Here is a 19,494-nt window from a genome sequence, read left to right as displayed (position 1 = left end):
ATGTGAGTCAAAGTGAACAAAATACCTGTGATGAAAAATGAATAATTCTGAAGTTTTAAAGTATAACATGAGAGATAGTTTATGTAATGGATTGTTGTGTACTGGAAATTTTAATGCAGAGGATTTTAGATGCATACTACAAAAATAACCATTTATGATAATAGATTAATTTGCTTACTTCTAGCAATCATTCCATTATGCATATGTATATCAAAACATCACATTATCTATCTAAAATTGTACAATTAACTTTTTTGTTTTAATGATACTATTCAATGTTACACATCTTATTACATATTGTTTTGATAGAAACTTTACCTGCATTAGAGCTTTGGCAATTTGCTTACAAATTTGTTTTACTTTGTTGTAGATCAAAGTAGATATTAGAAGTGTTTTGGGTATTATGACTGTTTCTGTATTCAAATACTTAACACTTTCTCTGTTAAATGTAGTCTCAGAGTGACACAGGCTTTTAATTTTGGGTAAAATATGTTAAGTAATCTCTCTAGTGTACTATATTCATAGGTGCCCTGGGATTTCTATTTTTCTGCATCTGTCTTTGTTTGTGTCTTCTCTTCTTGCTCATTATTTCTGTATCTTTTTCTGTATCTCTCTGTGTCTCTCTCTTATTGCTCTTGAGACTGACAGCTTTTATCATGCTCATAACCATTTAGGTTAAAGTACACATGACCACCAGTCTTACATGTCTTCCACGTTTTCTAATCTAACTTGTAAAGGGATTTAAAGGCTCTTTGTTAAACATTTGTTTGTCTCATTTTTCCTAAATTAAATTGTTTCCTAAATTAAATTGTTGAAAATTACACTATTCTTGTTTTTTGTTGTTCTTTCTCTTCTTTATATAGTGATCATGTTTTCCTTCCTATGTTCAACATAACACATAGTAATCCAAGCATATATTTGAATTTCAACTCAAGGATTATGTTGGGTAAGAACTACTGTATAACTCCCCTAACTGAAGTCATAGAAACACAAATTGTACCATTGTATTAAGTATAAAAATGTAATTTTCAGACTGAGATTTGAAACTTATAAACTTAACACTAATAATTTATAAAGTTTTTCATCAGTTTTCATCTTTGGAATTCAGACTTCTCAGATATAGATGTAAGGTGTGGATCAGTGATCTTGATCTTCTTCAAGCTTAATCTTTAGCAAAGAATAAAAACTAATAATATAATTTAAAGCTTAAGTTTAGTAAATCTAATACTCATATATTATAGATAAGTTAGAAAATAAATATTTTGCAACTCCGTACTGCCATGTAGAAGGTGAACTAGTGTCATGTATGAGGTGGTTAAGGGAAGCCTGAAAATTCTGCTAACACATCCACATCAAATTAGGGCTTAAAAAAACTTTTATTTCCTTATTTCTGCCTACTTCTTTATTAGATATTCTATTAATATTGTTACCATGGTTTTATTTGTCAATCTATTGGGTTTAATCCAACTTATTTTAGGTTTTTATCTGAAATTTGAAGAATCAAAATAAAATTAACTTTCAAATAAGCTATTGAGAAAATATAACTAGATTAACTACCTGGTTTCACAAAATTTTATTGCCCAATTTTGCTTTAAACAAAACCAGCTATTACTATGAAATGTCCTTTCCTTTTATAATCTTATTAAGGCACATATATTTCCCTACACCATTACAAAATTTTTTGGATGGAATGCCAATAAATAGTTGATTCATTTTTCAATAATTCTAATGCTTTATGAATTCTCCAGTATAATGTCTTTTAAGTTGCCTGCATACTCTTCCTAACTAGCTCCTTTCCTCATGCCATCATAGCTTCATTTCAGTTGAGTAACCATTGACAAAATGGTATCTGTTCAACTCATAAGTAGCTATCTGGTATGACACTACCTCATTGTTGGTTTAACAGAATCAACTTAAACAGCAACTTTCATTCATGAATGGCATTTTGCTAACAATGAAGTTCAATAGCTTTAATGAATGTGACATAAAATTACTCCATGATTTGTTTCTTCCATTCTTAGAAATTTTATTTCTTGCAATGTATTCTGCTTACCTTATTTTCTACACGAAGAAATAAATTTTAAATTTTCTAAGGAATTGTTTTTAAATGTCATCAAGTATTTTCTAGACATAAAGGCCTACTAGCTCCAAATTTGAGATAGGGAAATAGCCTACTTCAAAACCATTCAATGTCAAAATTCAGCTTCCTTCATTGAATGTACAGCTTTCCTTAATTCCCCAGACTAATTGTCTCATTCTTTGTATACATATAAAGCTGACTAACTACTTTGGAAGACATTCATCACAATACATTTATGTATATGCTGTCTCTTAATAAACTATAAATTTGAAGCCTTAGCCAGGCGTCTGTGACTCAGGCCTATAAGCCTAACTACTCAGGAAGCTGAGATCTGGGAATCACGATTCAAAGCCAGCCCAGGCAGGAAAGTCTGTGAGACTCTTATCTCCAATAAACCACAAGAAAACTGGAAGTGGCGCTGTGGCTCAAACGGTAGAACACTTGCTTTGAGCCGAAGAACTGAGGGATAGTGCCCAGGCCCAGAGTTCAAGCCCCACGACCGACAGAAAAAAAAATTGAAGCCTTAAATAGGATTGACTAAAGGTAAAAAAATATAATGCATGTATAAAAGAATTGAATGTGCCGGGCGGTGGCTCACACCTATAATCCTAGCTACTCACAAGGCTGAGATTTGAGGATCGCGGTTATAAGCCAGCCCAGACAGGAAAGTCTGTGAGACTCTTATCTCCAATAAACCATTAGAAAACCGAAAGTGGTGCTGTGGCTCAAGCGGTAGAGTGTTCGTCTTGAGCTGAAAAGCTCAAGGACAGTGCCGAAGCCCAGAGTTCAAGCCCCACGACCCACCAAAAGAAAAAAAATCTTGTTGGAAAAGAACTGAATGTGATAGGAAGGGACCATTTCATCCTAAATTTCAAGGTAAATAATTTTTAATTAGCTACACAATATGACTATCATTTTTGCTTCAAGGGGAAGAATCCACACTCACTATGAGTGTAGAAATCAAATGAAAAATTATTTCAGTGGTGTTAACTGTGTTCTAAAAGGTTTTATCTCAACTGACTTTTAATGAAGAGAATGGAAAGAGATGAAAATTTATTTTATGATGTTTTTGGTTATTGCTCAGTTTGATACTTTTGTCAGAAACAGGCTCAAGATGGTTTAAAGTGCTGATGCTGTTATCTTCATTAACATAACTAATATTTTAAACCTTAAAATACATGGGCAGCAGTCTTCATTCTTGTAATCAGAGAGGCTCAGGTGGTTGGGATCTGAGGATCCTGGTTTGAAGCCAACCAGGCAGAAAAATCCAATCAATAAGCAAAGCAAGGCTGGGGCTGTTGATCCTAACAAACAAGAAGCCTAACAAACAAGAAGCCCAAGTATTTGGAAAATAATAATGTTTTTAAAATTAAAAAAATATAAAAACTTTAACATAGTTAAAAGGGATAGCATATTGGTTGCACACATATAGGATTTTAGCAATATAGACATAGACATATGGATAATTACCTATGAAGCTTTCTAGTTTCTATGTAGAATTGAGTTACATCTGTTAATATCTCACTTTGTTCTGTTAAAGACAATTTGAAGTTTTTAACATTAAGTTGACTTATATTAGAACATATCTTATACAATAGTGTAGTCTGCTACTTTACTTGCTCAAGGCTTGATTGATCTTTCCTTTTCAACTCCAGTGGAAACCAAATAAAATATTAAGAAACAAGTCAAAAAGGAGATACAAAAGTAAAAATGTAACATGCTTACTGGCCTGGTGAGTTACGATTACAATAGAAAGTGTAGAGTAGGAATCACAGTCAAAATAATTAGAGGGAAACAGAAGGTTTTATTTCCTTTCTCTTGACCCTGGAGAAAGTAGGATGTATAGAAAATAATTTGCACTAATGAGAGAAAATGACTTTCACAACCTACATGTGTTTGAGCGCCCATGTTTCACTCTGCAGGGATGAAAATCAGTAAAAGAAGCAACTGATTAGGCTTCCTCATGCTTTTGTTATATTTGCCATCCTTTTAACTTTGGTGACTGTGAAATGGTAGAGTTTATACATTATTTGCACAAAACATGCAAAGAATTTGCTTCCAAAAGATTATCTTAAATCTCAAAGATAAATTAATATATATATGTATATTTGAAGACAGTGGACTATAAAAAGAACATGTATTTGCATTGTACAGTCCTGCTTTGTTTGCTTTCTTTTAGGTGACGGATAAGAATGACATTCAGGATTAAATGCAAAAAACAAAAAAAAAGACTGATGATATTCTTAACCTCAAGAATGAAAAGTTAATCATGTCTAAGTAGTGATTCTATTTCAATTATGCTATAGCTATTGATGATAACTTGACATTTTTTCTCAAGGAAATACACTTGTGCAGAATTATATATGACTAGAAATATAATTGCTCATAACATTTTGTGAAATACTATATATTCTCTCAATGAATTCTAGAACAATTAGTGTTAATGAGAATTACATGGTAAATGGAAATGGAAAGCAAAAGATGGTTTAATATCTGAGGTTTGGAAACAATAGTCATAAGAAAAATCAGTAGGACTTGGGTTGGGTACTGTTTGTGAATCTTTCTTTGTCAATGCTCATCATTGTCATAAAAACAGATTTTTCTATTTTGGCTATATCGGTTTGGCTTAATAACATTTTCTGTCTAGATGTGAGGTAATAATACTAAAAAATATGTCATTATTCTTTAGGTCAGCAGCACTATGACTATAAGTATGACTATATTTTAGTGTATTTACTTTATAAAGTATCATTTAATTATTTGAAATAGTAACTAAGGGTATAGAAAGTATAGTGCATTTATGTAGACCAAATATAGATTTGCTATGAGGTTCTGGATGAGGTATTTAATTCAAACTTTCTATATTTCAGTTTGTGAAGCTACAAAATTGGGATGCAGAGTAGTGATCCTGTCTTTAATGCTCAATAAAAATTTATTTTAAGCCGGGCGCTGGTGGCTCACGCCTGTAATCCTAGCTACTCAGGAGGCTGAGATCTGAGGATCGCGGTTCAAAGCCAGCCCGGGCAGGAGAGACCGTGAGACTCCTATCTCCAATAAACCACCAGAAAACCGGAAGTGGCGCTGTAGCTCAAGTGGTAGAGCGCTCGCCTTGAGCTGAAGAGTTGAGGGACAGCGCCAAGGCCCAAAGTTCAAGCCCCACGACCGACAAAAATATATATATATATATTTTAAGATATAATCAGTTTATCTACGTGGATTTCTTTGTAGCGACCATCTACTGGACCAGCGAGAAAGAACGACCACCACACCAGGAGTCTTCTCAGATCACGCTTTATTGGAGAGCCTTTTAGTTGATGGGAGAGCTTGGGCGCGAGAGAGCCTGCACCCGAAACATAGCCGCTTATATAAGGAAATAGGAACGCGGGTCGGTCTATTGTTGGTCGCCTGCCTTTCACCGTCACCAGGTGTCATGGGATTGGCTGGGGACTCTACCTGGCTCGCACACGCGCAAAGCCCAGGCGTCCCGCCAAGCACCGTCTAATATGGGGTCGTTACCTCAAAGCTGCAAGGGAGTGGGCGGAGTCTCGCCCCGGCTCCCTACAGTTCCCCCTTCTTGTTTTTTGGTGACAGGTAAGAGTAGAGGTTGGGCCTCTGTCTAAAACATTAATGAGAGGACCTTGCACTGGCCTTTGCCTGAGGGGCGCCTTCCCCAGTGATGACCAGGCCCGTCCGATGCCTTTTTTGCAGAGGTGGGATCTTGGGCATCAACCCACTTGCAACCCAGCATGCTCTTCTTGAGGAGATGAGAACCATCTCCTCAAGTGCAGTGCACTTGCCTTGCACCCTGTCCCAAATTACAAGTTGCATACCTGTCCCGGTGCAATGGGATCCCCTGATCCCTCGGGGTGCTAAGGCTATGCAGAATGGTAAGGCTTAACTGCCTCTTAGGGCCGACAGCCAAATCTGGGGTGAGGATCCACTCTCCAAAGCGGCTAATGCTTGCAAGATAACAACCTTGTCCCTTCTGGTTTGGGCTCGAAGGCGACAGACCAACCATAGGCAGACCACGCATCCTCCCAAGCAGCAGGCTAAAAACATTCCGACTCCCACCCACTCTTTGAAAAAGGACACAGCAGAGGCAATCCAGTCAGTAAATTGTAACAGCCCACAGCATCATCGGTTTAGCTATCACAGGGATTGCTATTAGCACTGTTGCTAACAGCAGGAAGATCAGCTGTATCAGGAGACGAGTGGATGGCATCTTCAAGAGGGGGTTCTTCTGCAGTCTCCACCGGCCTGGTCAGTCTCGTTGGCACCCAGTGAGGTACTTCTTGACTCTGTGGAAAAACACAAACAGCTCCCCTGGATCTCGTTATTACCGGATCCGGTCCATACCATTTATTATTAATAACATCCTTCCACATAACCATGTCTTTAGTATCCATGGGGTCTCTTGTCATATGCCGATCTGCGGCAGACTGATCGTTGTCATTTAGAATTAAAAAATTAAGGGTAAAGAGCGCAAGAGAAAGTCTTTCCCTGGGGGACGCGGACTCAGCAATTCCCCCTTTTTGCTTTTAAAGCATTTCTTTTATGCTTCGATTAGCTCTTTCCACTATACCTTGTCCTTGAGGATTGTAGGGCAATCCGGTGGTGTGGGCAACCTGCATTTGTGTGCAAAAGGCGCGAAAACCATGGGAAGTATAAGCAGAGCCATTATCCGTCTTAAGTCTAAGGGGCTTTCCCCAAGCTGCCCAAGCTTCTAAGCAGTGTATTTTGACGTGAGACACCTTTTCTCCTGCCAAAGGTGTGGCATGAATGACACCAGAAAAGGAGTCCACAGACACATGTAAATATTTTAACTTACCAAATTCTGTCAGATGAGTAACATCCATTTGCATAGGGCGTTTGGTCTCAAACCCCTGGGGTTTACCCCCACATGGGGAGGATGAAGAAAGGTAACACAGGATTTACAGGCTTTAACAATATCTCTTGCCACATGCCTGGACAAATTATATCTTTTCCTAAGGGTATTAGCAGGTATATGATACAATCTATGAAAGTCTTTTGCCAATTCTACAGGATCAGCAGCAACCAGAGCCATAGCCCGAGTTGCCTGGTCCACCAAATCATTACACTTTGCCATCGGGCCCGGCAACATAGAGTGGGCACGAATATGTCCAATATAAAAAGGATGTTTTCTGTTTAAGATAAGGGACTGAATCTGTAACAAAACATTAGAAATTGTACTGGCCTGCTTAACTGAAGCAGCAACTTCAAGAGAAGCAACGTCATTTACAACATATAATGAATCAGAAAATAAGTTAAAAGGTTGATCAAATCTTTTAAAAACTTCAAGCACAATTAAACATTCAACAGCCTGTGGGACATTCGGCCGAAAATTAAAGACCACCGGCTGTTTGTGTCCTAGAACAAAAAAGGCACCTTATCCAGATTTTGATCCATCCGTAAAGATGGTTAGAGCATCAGCCAAGGGCTCCTTTGAAGTGACAACAGGAAAATACACTAAATTTTTGTTAACTATGGCAAGCAGAGGATGCTTAGGATAATGATTATCAATTACATTTGGAAATGAGCAAACAAGAATTGCCCACATATCCATTGTGGCTGCTAAAATTTCAACTTGCTCACGGGTGTATGGAATAATTAATTTATCTGGAATTTTTGCAAAGTGCATTAAACAATACTTTATACCCAAAATTGCTTTTTTTTTTCTCTCTTTTTTTTTCTCTTTTTTTTTCAGACCAAAATTGCCTGTTTAGCCACTAATTCAGGAAAATATTGAACAGTTTTTGCTCCCACAGAATCATAGCATTAATAGTCAGCCTTCGAAGCAAGGCAGTGGTATAATTGACCGTCACTCCATAAGTCCTGACTGCCTCAACTAAATCTTTTAACTGGGAGTAGGAAACCCGCTCAAAATTTCTTTCAGTAGTAATTGGATTTTCAAAAACTGGGAAAGTGGCTGCCAGCCGCGACCAGGTGTTTTCTTTTATAAAGTGACTCTGCCCCGCCAGCGGGCATGCCGCCCGGGGTGCCGACGGGTGAGGGCCAGCTCCGTTTCCTCTTCCTGGCTGCTGCGGTACTCCCACCCCTAGGGGGCGCCACCCCCCATATCTGTCTGCCTCGTGCTCCGCCGCAGCCTCTTCTAACTCTTCACTATCAGCTGGATCGAGCTGCTCTCCCTCCTCCTCTAACATTTCTTCCTCTGAGTCACTCACAAGATCAATGCGTTCTTGGTCCCGCCCTTCCACATGTAGGGCTGAGAACCGGTTTGCTTTTAAAGAAGGGCATAGGGGTCTCCTTGAGACCCCCTCCCTAAAACCCTTCTCCTTTTGTGAGGGCTGCAGTCCCTCCTGCTTTAATTCTTTAGGATCCTTTTGTCTTTTTTCCCTTTTTCTTTTAGGCCTATTTTCCTCCCCCTTACTGGATGCTGACTCTGATAGACTATCCTGATGCCGTGTTAGTACTTTGCATCCTTCCTAGATTAAATCAAACCCTCCCTCCTCGAGGCAAATGCGCACCATCAAAAAGACAAGCCACAAGGGAAGAAGCAATGCAAGCAACCAATAAATATCTAAATCTACAGTGAACAGCATACCGGGGGATATTTACCGACGTCCCCTCTCAGCGTGTTGAGTTCTGGCTCCGGTTCGGCCTCTCGCGCGGGTCCCGTCCCTGGTTTGTTCCTGGGTTTCGGCACCACTTGTAGCGACCGTCTACCCGATCAGCGAGAAAGAACGACCACCACACCAGGAGTCTTCTCAGATCACGCTTTATTGGAGAGCCTTTTAGTTGATGGGAGAGCTTGGGCGCGAGAGAGCGTGCACCCGAAACATAGCCGCTTATATAGGGAAATAGGAACGCGGGTCGGTCTATTGTTGGTCGCCTGCCTTTCACCGTCACCAGGTGTCATGGGATTGCCTGGGGACTCTACCTGGCTCGCCCACGCGCAAAGCCCAGGCATCCCACCAAGCACCGTCTAATATGGGGTGGTTACCTCAAAGCTGCAAGGGAGTGGGCGGAGTCTCACCCCGGCTCCCTACATTTCTTTAGAATAGAAACTCTACTAAAATAGTCTTACTACCCAATTATAGGTTCGAATTTAAGTGGCACATGGTATCTTTGCCAATTCTTGCAATTGCCAGATGAATGTAGGCTGCTTTATTTCTTTTGTCTTGAGATAGTACACTTTTTTTATTTCTCTATTCTTCTGCTACCACTCTTGATCTCCTCTGTGTGTGTGTGTGTGTGTGTGTGTGTGTGTGTGTGTGTGTGTGTGTTTGTTCGCGCATGCAGACTAGGGCTTGAACTCAGGACCTGAGTGATGTCCCTAGCTCTTTTGCTTGCTTATTTCTATACCAACTTTATCTGTAGCTCCACTTGGTTAATTGGAGATAAGACTCTCTTACCCAGGCTGGCTTCAAATCAAGATCCTCAAAGCTTAGACTTCTGTGTTGCTAGTATTACAGACGTGAGCCACTAGTGTCTGGCCTTGTCTTTAATTCTTATTGTGATAACATTTGATTAGACAAATACACTCATAATTTAATGTTTATTTTCCAAATGCCTCTACATAATAGAAATGGATTCTTGTGCTGTAGATTCAACAGTAAGGACAACAACAGTTCGTGTCCTGACTAATGTGGTATCTTGAGGGTTGCAAAAGAGAATAAATGAGACAAATGAATTATATAGTATATTTTAAGAGAATATTATATATATATATATATATATATATATATTATAGATTACTGATAGGACACCTTGCAGTTTTGTTCTGTGTTTCTTTTTTTTTTTTTTTTTTTTTGTCGGTCGTGGGTCTTGAACTCTGGGCCTGGGCGCTGTCCCTCAGCTCTTCAGCTCAAGGCAAGCGCTCTACCACTTGAGCTACAGCTCCACTTCCCACCTTGCACTTTTGTGTAGCCTCAATAAGGGCAATATTTGAACAGCAATGTTTTCATGAAGATTGTCACAGAAGATAAAAAAAGGAAATCTAAGCCATCTGAGGCAAGAGAATTCTAGGCAGAGGTTGGAACAAGGATAATCCTCTGAGTTAGGAGAATATGTGATATGTTTGCAGGAAAACAACTATCACAGTTAGGTTTTACAGGATGAATGTAGTTACAGAATGGTTTTGGCATTTACTATGAGTTAGAGGGTCCATGGGAAATTCTAAGATAGAATAATATAATTTTAATTAAATGTAATATTGATCTCAGCCTTGTTTTGAGAACAGATAAGAAGTAAGGATAAAAGAAGACTAGTTTGGAGATAATAATCTTTGGGAAAGATGATTAAGGATTCTCTCCATCAACTTTGGTAATGTATAATTGCCAAATAAAAATTGTATATGTTCACAGTTTACAATGTTATATCAATGTATTATGTATGTATGTAATGCTTTGTACTCTGATTTGATACCAAGGAGGCTCACTCAGTAGAAAAACTCTCTGCCATAATGTTTTTATATATAAAGTTACTTCATATAGTTTTCTAATTTTGGGTGGTGAAAATATTTAAAAATCTATCTTTTCTTTTGTTTGTCATAGGGCTTGAACTAAGGGCATGGGCATTGTTCCTAAGCTCATATGCTCAAGTCTAGTACTTTAACACTTTGAGCCATGGTGTCACTTCTGATTTTCTGGTGGTTAATTGGAGATAAAGTTCTCATTGACTTTCTGCCTGGGCTGGCTTCTAAACATTGTCCTCAAATCTCAGCTTCTTGAGTAGTTAGGATTACAGACGTGAGCCACTAGTTCCTGGCTAAATCTATCTTGAAAGAAAATTTAAAAATACAGTATTAACTACAGTTAACTTTACTATACTTTCTTAATCAGTACCCACTGCTATATCATAATACCACTTATGAGGAAATCTATGAAGAGTAGAGACATAAAATCAAGGCACTGACTGACTCACTGTCTGTTTAGGGTTGTTTGCTTGTTCCAAACTGTGGCCTCACTGCTTCACTTTTACATGATAGATGGTGGAAAAGAAAGTTAGATCCCTTCAGAATTTTCTTCTACCAATACTCCTTATATTTTGACTCTTTAATAATAACCATTCTAGCAGGCTTTAAAGTATATCTCATAGTAGTTTTGATTCACATTTATTTCCCTGATGATTAATGAGGTCAAAATATATAGTGTATCTTTTCAAGTATCTTATGGGGATTTACTTATCTTCTTTTAAGAAATGTCTATTCAAGTCCTTTGCCTAGTTTTGATTGAATTGTTTTCTTGCTATTGAAGTGTTTGAGTTCATACATATTTTAAATATTAACTGCTTATCAGGTTTGCAAATATAGTTTACTATTCAAATTTTTTTTTTGTCAGTCATAGGACTTGAACTATGGGCTTGGGCACTATCCCGCAGCTCTTCAGCTCAAGGTGAGCGAGCTACCACTTGAGCCACAGTGCCATTTCCAGTTTTCTAGTGGTTTATTGAAGATAAGAGTCTTACGGACTTTCCTGCCTGGGCTGGCTTTGAACCACGATCCTCATATCTAAGTAGTTAGGATTACAGGTGTGAGCCACCGGCGCCCGACTACTATTCAGTTTTTTTTGTTTTTTGTTTTTTTTTTGGGGGGGGGGGTCCAGTCGTGAACTCTGAGCCTGGGGACTGTCCCTCGCTCTTCAGCTTGAGGCTAGCACTCTACCACTTGAACCACAGCGCCACTTCCGGCATTTTTTTCTGCTTATGTGGTGCTGAGGAATCGAACCCAGGGCCTCAAGCATGCAAGGCAAGCGCTCTACCACTGAGCTACTTTCCCAGCCCCTACTACTCAGTTTTTTTAAATCTCTTTATTATCAGCTTCCACTGCTCTTAATATGGTGTAAGTTCTTTGTAAATTTATTTTATAGTGTCAGATATAATGTCATGACCAAGACAACAGTCAAGAAGCATTTTTTCTATAGTAACCTTTAACAGTTTTACTGTTTCATGACTTTGAGTTGAATTGCATTTCAATGTTGAGATGATTTTTGTTCAAGGTCTAATATAATTATGCATATAGGTATCCAGCATTTTCAATATCATTTGGAGCAAGGATGCATTCTAAGTGTAGCTTCTTGTCACCATTGTCAAACACTAATTATTGTAAATATATGCATTTATTTCTTGGATTTTTTGGGTACTTTAAAAATCTTATCAAGATGATGTACAGATGGGTTGCAGTTACATAAGTAAAGTACTGATTACATTTCTTGTTTAACTTGCTACCCTCTCCATCATTTTTCTCCCTCTTCCCTCTTCCCATACTCTCAAATTATACAGATCATTTCCAGCATATTGTCTTCTGAGTATCACTGTTGCATAGGTTCCCTCTTTGTCCTTTGGCTCATTATTTTGTTGTTCCCCTTCACTTCTCTAGTTCTGATAAACATATATACAATAACCAGAGTACCTAAATTGAATACACTGACAACAGGGGATAGACCATAGGGAGAAGAACATACAAAAGAAACAAGAAATCATGTAGTGAATTAAAAATAACAACAACAAAGGAAAACCTCTTGTGTCCATGTCTTGGAGTTCATTTCACTTAGCATCATCTTATATGGTCATATGTACATAGCTATTAAACTATTCTCCTCATCTGCTAAGATTGTCCTAGATGTGTACTAATTATTACAGATGATGGAAACCACGGCACCTATGTTTCTTTGGGTCTGGCTTACTTCACTTAGTATGATTTTCTTTGCAATTTCTTCCATTTCCTTACAAATGGGGCAGTGCCATGCTTTCTGATAGAAGCATAGAATTCCATTGTGTGATATATATATATATACATATATATGTATATATATATATCACATTTTCTTGATTCATTTATCTACTGGGAGTCAGGGTTGGTTCCCTAGCTTAGCAATGGTAAATAATGCTGTGAAAAATATAGTTGTGCTGGTAGCTTTAGTGTGGCCTTGTTTGTGGTCATTTGGGTAAATACCAAGAAGTGAGATTGCTGGGTCATAGGGGAGCACTGTGTGTAATCTTTTGAGGAACCTACATAGTGCTTTCCAGAGTGGCGGAAGAAATTTACACTCCCACCAACAGTGTAGTCGCATTCCCTTTTGGCCACATCCCTTCCAACATCTGTTGTTAGATTTCTTGATTATAGCCATTTGTTCAGTTTCAATCATCTCTATCTTTATGCTAGTAACATGCAATATAGACTTACAGTGCTTTTTAAGATCAGATATTACAATGTCTCCAGTTTTTATGACTGTTCAAGATTACTTGCATAAATCTTGAACTATCAATAATTACTTTAAGTATGAGTGAATTATATTCTTTTTTTTAATTGAAATTTTTTATTGTGAAAATACTGTACAGAGGGGTTACAATTACAAGGGCAAGATAATGAGTACATTTCTTATCAAACATTGTAGCCTCCTACTTTGTTTCCCCTTCCCAGCCCTTCCCATCCTCCCCCCGACCCCTCAATCCTCCCCTTTCACCCCCCAACCCTCCCACCCACCAAAGTGGTAAAGTTCCTTTTCGACATAATGACTTGTACATCTCATTGTTGCAATGGGTCCACCTGTATCCTTATTTAAACGATTTGTTTTTCCCCTTCCCCTCCACAAATTATACCAACATCAAATACAGTGAAAGCAGGGGTTATTCTGTGGGGGAGGGACATACAAAGCAACAAAGAAATAATCGTATAGATGTGTTAGAAACAATGGCAAGAAAGAAAAAAACATTTGAGTACATATCTTAAGGTTCATTTCCCTAACATCACCTTATCTGACCTTTACGGCTTGACTCAGACAAATACTAGATATTGCAAATAAGGGAAACCATGGGACCTGGTTTCCCTTTTGGGCCTGGCTTACTTCACTTAATATAATTTTTTCCAAGTCTTTCCGTTTCCTAACAAATGGGGCAATGCCATTCTTTCTGATGGAGGCATAGAATTCCATTGTGTATATATACACCACATTTTCTTGATCCATTCATCTACTGAGGGGCATCTGGGTTGGTTCCATATCTTAGCTATAGTAAATAGTGCTGCAATAAACATAGTCGTGCTGGTAGCTTTAGTGTGGTCTTGTTTGTAAACATTTGGGTAAATGCCCAAAAGTGGGACTGCTGGGTCATAGGGAAGCTCTATGTTAAGTCTTTTGAGGAACCTCAATACTACTTTCCAAAGTGGTTGAACAAGTTTACACTCCCACCAACAATGCAGTAAGGTTCCCTTCTGTCCACATCCCCTCCAGCATCTATTGTTGTTAGAGTTCTTGATTATAGCCATTCTAACTGGGGTGAGGTGGTATCTCAATGTTGTTTTGATATGCATTTCTTTTATAGCTAGGGAGGTTGAGCATTTCTTCATGTGTTTATTAGCCATCCTTCTTTCCTCTTCAGAGAAGTTTCTCTTCTTTAATTAAAAGATATATAATGTTCTTGCTTTGGCAGTACACATATTGTTGGAAAGATACAGAGAATATTAGCATGGTCCCTGCACATGGATGATACACAAACTGGTGAAGTGCTCCATATCAAGGTCATTTTGTGGTTGAACGGGATTCATAAACAAAGGTCTGATGGCATGCAGCCTGCGTGATATGCATTTTTGCTAGAAGTACAGAAACAGGCTGAAAGCAAGCAAATTGAAAGAAACATAGAAATATAGGTCATAAGAATAGGAAGCATAAGAATAGGAGTATATGTAAGGTATCTCATCCAACATCAACAGAAAACAAATTCTTTTTAAATGTATACACAATATTCTCCAAGGGAGTTTGTCAGTAAATCAATGAAAAAAATCTTAACAAATATAAGAAAATTGAAATCATACCAAGTATGTTTTCAGATCATAAAGGTATGAAACTAGAAATCAATAAAAGAAAGACAATAGGCATATTCACAATTATGTGAAAAGTAAATGGCAATCTTGAACTACCAGTGAGTCAGAGAAAAAAATGAAAAGAGACCAGAAATAATGGAAATATTATATATCAGCACTTATGGGCCACAACAAAATATGGTGCTTTAGCCTGGTGATAGCAGTAAGTGTGTAGAGAAATGTTAAGATTCAGGATAGGCTTTGCATTAGTGTAAAGAGAATTTAACTTTAGATTAATATTTTTGTTTGGAAGAAAGGCTCTTTCCAAGGATTTTAACTTTAATAAACAAACTCCTTATTTGACATTAATTGAGACATAAAAACAAAGCAAAAAGAAGCAAATAATTATGCTACTTAATGCTGACAGGTTAAAGTCTGATAAGACTGAGGACTGACATTTGGGTTTATGAATGCAGAATTATCAGTATCTGTGACAGATGAACTTGTGGCATAATGATAGAGAAGAAAGGTTGACTCAACTCACAAGAGAAAGAGTATAGACTTGGTAACAATGAATAGTTGACAACTCTAAAAAGTTTTTGTTTCTGTTGTTTTATTTTCTTACATTTACTATGCTGGGGATGGAATGCAGGGCATCTTTCATGCTAAGCAAGGGTGCTACCCTATCTGAGAAGTATTCGTTAAAAAGGAACAGAAAAATGAAGAGTGGTTAGAAGGATTGGGAGGGCCAAAGAAAGCTGTTTTGATGTGACAAAGCCAGCTAATTGTTAGTATTCATGAAATAGGAACAAAAGTATTATCAAGTAGTAAATGAAAAGAGAGACACTTGGTCTGAGGGTAGAAGGTTATTAAAAAACTAGAGTAGGACAACATGTATGGATCACTTAGAATAATATTGGGAAGGACAGAAACAATATATTACAAGACTACCACTCCAAAAGGACTAGACACAGATATGTAAATAAAGGGTTTATAGCATTCACTTTTGATATCAAAGTACTTTTGGTTCAGTTTTCTTTCCTATCATCATTAGATCCTCAATTGCATCTTCTTGGATTTTTATCTCAGATTAACTTTACAGATGAAAGACTCTATTCCATGTCAGGTAAGTAAACAAAAGTTAATTTCTATTTCCCTGGTCTTTTTCCTTCTGTTTCTCTTGCTCCCCTCTCTGTTTGTCATTTTATATCTTCCTGTCTCTCACTCTTCCTTGTCTCTCTTTTTCTCTTGCACTCTCTCACTATCTCTCTCACCATCCCCCATACATACTTTCTATGTGACTATTTTGACAGCAATCCTGTTGAATTTCTCTTTGTAACATCTCTTCCAGGTTTTACATTTACTATTGTGTGTTTAGGTGATTTTTTTCTGTGTTTCTATTGCCTCAGGTTTTCTTATGCCCTCATTATCACCTTGACTGTTATACTATTTCCTGACCATACTCACTGCTTTTCGTTTTCAACTAAGACTAATAATATTTGGCTCCAGTTTAAAAACATGCAATATATTTTATTGTCATTTTGATAAATTTTTAAACAACATTATCTCAGCTGACTTTCCTGGTCTCCTTTTGCATATTGCTTTCCCAAACTCTGCCTACTATAAACCATCCACTTGCACACCTATTCATGAACACCATGTGCTCTTTCTGGAGTGAAGGACCATCCAGTGTACCTAGCTCCACCAGCTCTTCAAGGGAGAAACACTTCCGAGTTATTTGTTTGTTATCTTCTCACTGGCACATTTGTTTCCATGAGGACAGCGTTTTATTTTATTTTTTCTATATCAATCATGTCTACAGGTGTAATTGGCTTCTTCAAAATACATGAAGATTACCTTCTGGATGAAGAATGACTCTTTAACCTATGTGAGTAGAATTTTGAATATAACAAATATTTCTCTCAAGTATTTTGCTAAATTTAAATGTCCCATTATAACATTTCATATAAATCTTCAAAGGATTTCTATTTTTTAACCTAAAAAATCAAATATATTTTGAAAAAATCTCCATTTGCATATGAGAAAACATTAGAATGAAAGGAAATGGTTAAATAAACTACCTGAATCTATTGGAGGATAAGTGTAGTAAAGTCAATGTTATTCTTTTTTACATAGAACATAAAATAATTTTGAAACTTTATTCTTTTTTATTCATTGTTATTGTGAAGGCAATGTTCAGAGGGATTATGGTTGCATAAGTCCAGTAATGAGTATATTTCTTTTTGAACAGTGTCACCCCTTCCTTTACTTTCTCCAAGCTTTTCCTTTCTGTCCTCCCTCCCCACACATAAGTAGTATAGTTATTTTTTAAGACAGTATCTGGTGAATATCACTGTTGCATTTGTTTACCCTTTGTCCCACCATTTCTATGCTTCTTCCTTACACTGCAAAAAACAGATAAATTTACAGACACAAGGACTTCTAGTGAGATAATTTATATTAACTTGAGGGTTAATGTGTCTTGTTCATGGCTACAGAATAACTTTTGTTAGTGCTATTTTAGAGTCCAGCAAACCTGTACTAAAGTTTTAGCATAACCATCAGTTTATCTGAAAGTAAAATGGCTATGTTCCATATAAGAAAATATATTATAACTTAATGAGTGCACAGAAGAAAAGTAAAGTAACAAAGTCTCTATCCCATCTTTTATACCCACCCAAACTAGAAATGAATATAATTAATAAAGTGTTAATATCCCTATGTGTGTGGTGGGTAGATGGATTGGAAATGAGTAATACTAGCTAGTATTACACTCAAAATTCTACAACAGGGTCATGAAAATGGTGGTAGTTTTTCTCACTCAACTAGGCACTGGTAACAGCAGAGGGAATGAAAGTTAAGGGACATGTGATGACAAAACCAAGTTTGATTGATTAAAGTTAAGATGCCTTGCTCAGTTCTCTTCTCTTCGAATCATTTTTGCTGTGAATTAGAACTTTTTTGTAAAATTCTATTCTTACCATAAGAAAGTTGGATAAACCTGTTTATGAATTATTCCCATTGAGCATTTTTCATGTGTCTGAGGCCATTCGGTTCTTTGTCCACTTCTAAATTGGGTAGTTTGTTTTCTTTCTATAGAGTTGTTGTTGTTGACATTTAAAAAATTGATTTCAAGTATTCACCCTTTAGCAGGCATATGGTTCATACATTGTATTAATATCAAAGTTACTTGGTCTCAAGCATTCACTGTTCCTAAGCCTCCTTCTGAAGCTGACAGTTTTGCTTGAATTAAACTTTTTCTAAGCATGGAAATAGAATATATATCTTAATTCTAGATTTGTATAAGAGGCCAAGGGGCCATTGTGGTTAAGTTGGACCAGATTTTATTCATTGTCTCCCTCCCCTCCTTCCCCTCCCCTTCCCTCCCCTTTCTTCCCCTTCTTTTCCCTTCCCTTCTTCTACTTTTCTCAACCTTAATTGACTTGTTTTCTTGGCTGGTGCTCTAAAACTTGTACCTCTATCCCAGCTTTTTGCTGATCATTTTTTGACATAGACTCTGCTAGACCTTTCTACCTGGAGTAACTTTTACCATAGCTATTATTACAATCATGAACCACTGCACAAGCTTTTTTCTTAATATATTTCTTTATTTTATTACTTCAGTTAGTTAGGTTCTATGTCATCTCTAATAGTATAATGCATCTGATGTTTGTGAGAATGTAAATATTTTAATGTTTTTGATTTGTTTTGAATAATGCAATCTATTTCCATTATGTAGAACCATTCCTACTCATAGATGATCTTATCCATTCAGCCAAGGGACTCACATTCAGTCTCCTCCAAAGTGCCCTCAAATAATGTTCTGCTAGCTATAGGTATTCCTTAATCCACTCAGTTAACATCTAAATTGTCCTTCACAGTGTCCCAGTATCTTGCTATTTTATTTCCATCTATGATATATGTAATGCTTTCCTGACAAAACGATGTAGTATATCAACCTTGATAGAAACTGTATGTATGACTATCTTAAGGATTTAATTTTGTTACTGTTGAAACTAAGGTATTTTAGAGAAACTGTAAATGATATCTATATGTATATATTTCAAAACTACTTAAGTAACCCTTGTGTAATATGATCTGTAATTTACTGTAAAAATGCCATTTTTTTCTGTCAAACTGTCATTATATTCTTACTTTTTCTTTCCTTTCTCTTCTTTCTCTTTCCTTCCTCCTTCTCTTCTTCATTCCTTTCTTCATCCTCAAATATTTGTTACAAAGCTGGTGACTCACACCTAGGTAAATCTTAGCTATTGAGGAGGCTGAGATTTGAGAATCTTGCCTGAAAGCCATCCAGGAAAGGCAAGTCTGAAAGTTTTTTTATAAACAATTTAAAGGCCAGAACTAGAAGTGTAGCTCAAATGGTAAACCATCAATTATGAGCAGAAAAGTTGTACAATAATGAAAGGCCCTGAATTCATGCCCTAGTAGCAGCACATTAAAAGAATAAGATTTCTGTGCCATCATTTTATTTTCTGGCTACTCTTTTTATGCTTCTTATGCCTTTTACAATTATTTTGAACATGAGAATGATCCCTAAAATCTGCTTTGTCTCTACCTTCCTCATCCAATGACTTCTTGCTCTATGCCACCACATCTCATATTTTGGCAGAAACAG

At 37.1% G+C, this 19,494-nt stretch overlaps 1 non-coding gene across 1 annotated transcript; it reads left to right on the top strand.

Moving 5' to 3' along the window:
• The first annotated feature begins 14,472 nt into the window (after positions 1-14,472).
• On the top strand, positions 14,473-14,576 carry LOC138821127 (U6 spliceosomal RNA). Its single transcript, XR_011370066.1, has one exon. It is a non-coding gene; the product is annotated as a U6 spliceosomal RNA (small nuclear RNA).
• The last annotated feature ends 4,918 nt before the right edge of the window (positions 14,577-19,494 follow it).

Source organism: Dipodomys merriami, unplaced genomic scaffold (assembly GCF_024711535.1).
Source record: "Dipodomys merriami isolate MVZ:Mamm:240054 unplaced genomic scaffold, mDipMer1.0.p SCAF_9, whole genome shotgun sequence".
In the NCBI taxonomy this organism is placed as follows: domain Eukaryota; kingdom Metazoa; phylum Chordata; class Mammalia; order Rodentia; family Heteromyidae; genus Dipodomys; species Dipodomys merriami.
This window is presented reverse-complemented; position numbering and strand designations above follow the sequence as displayed.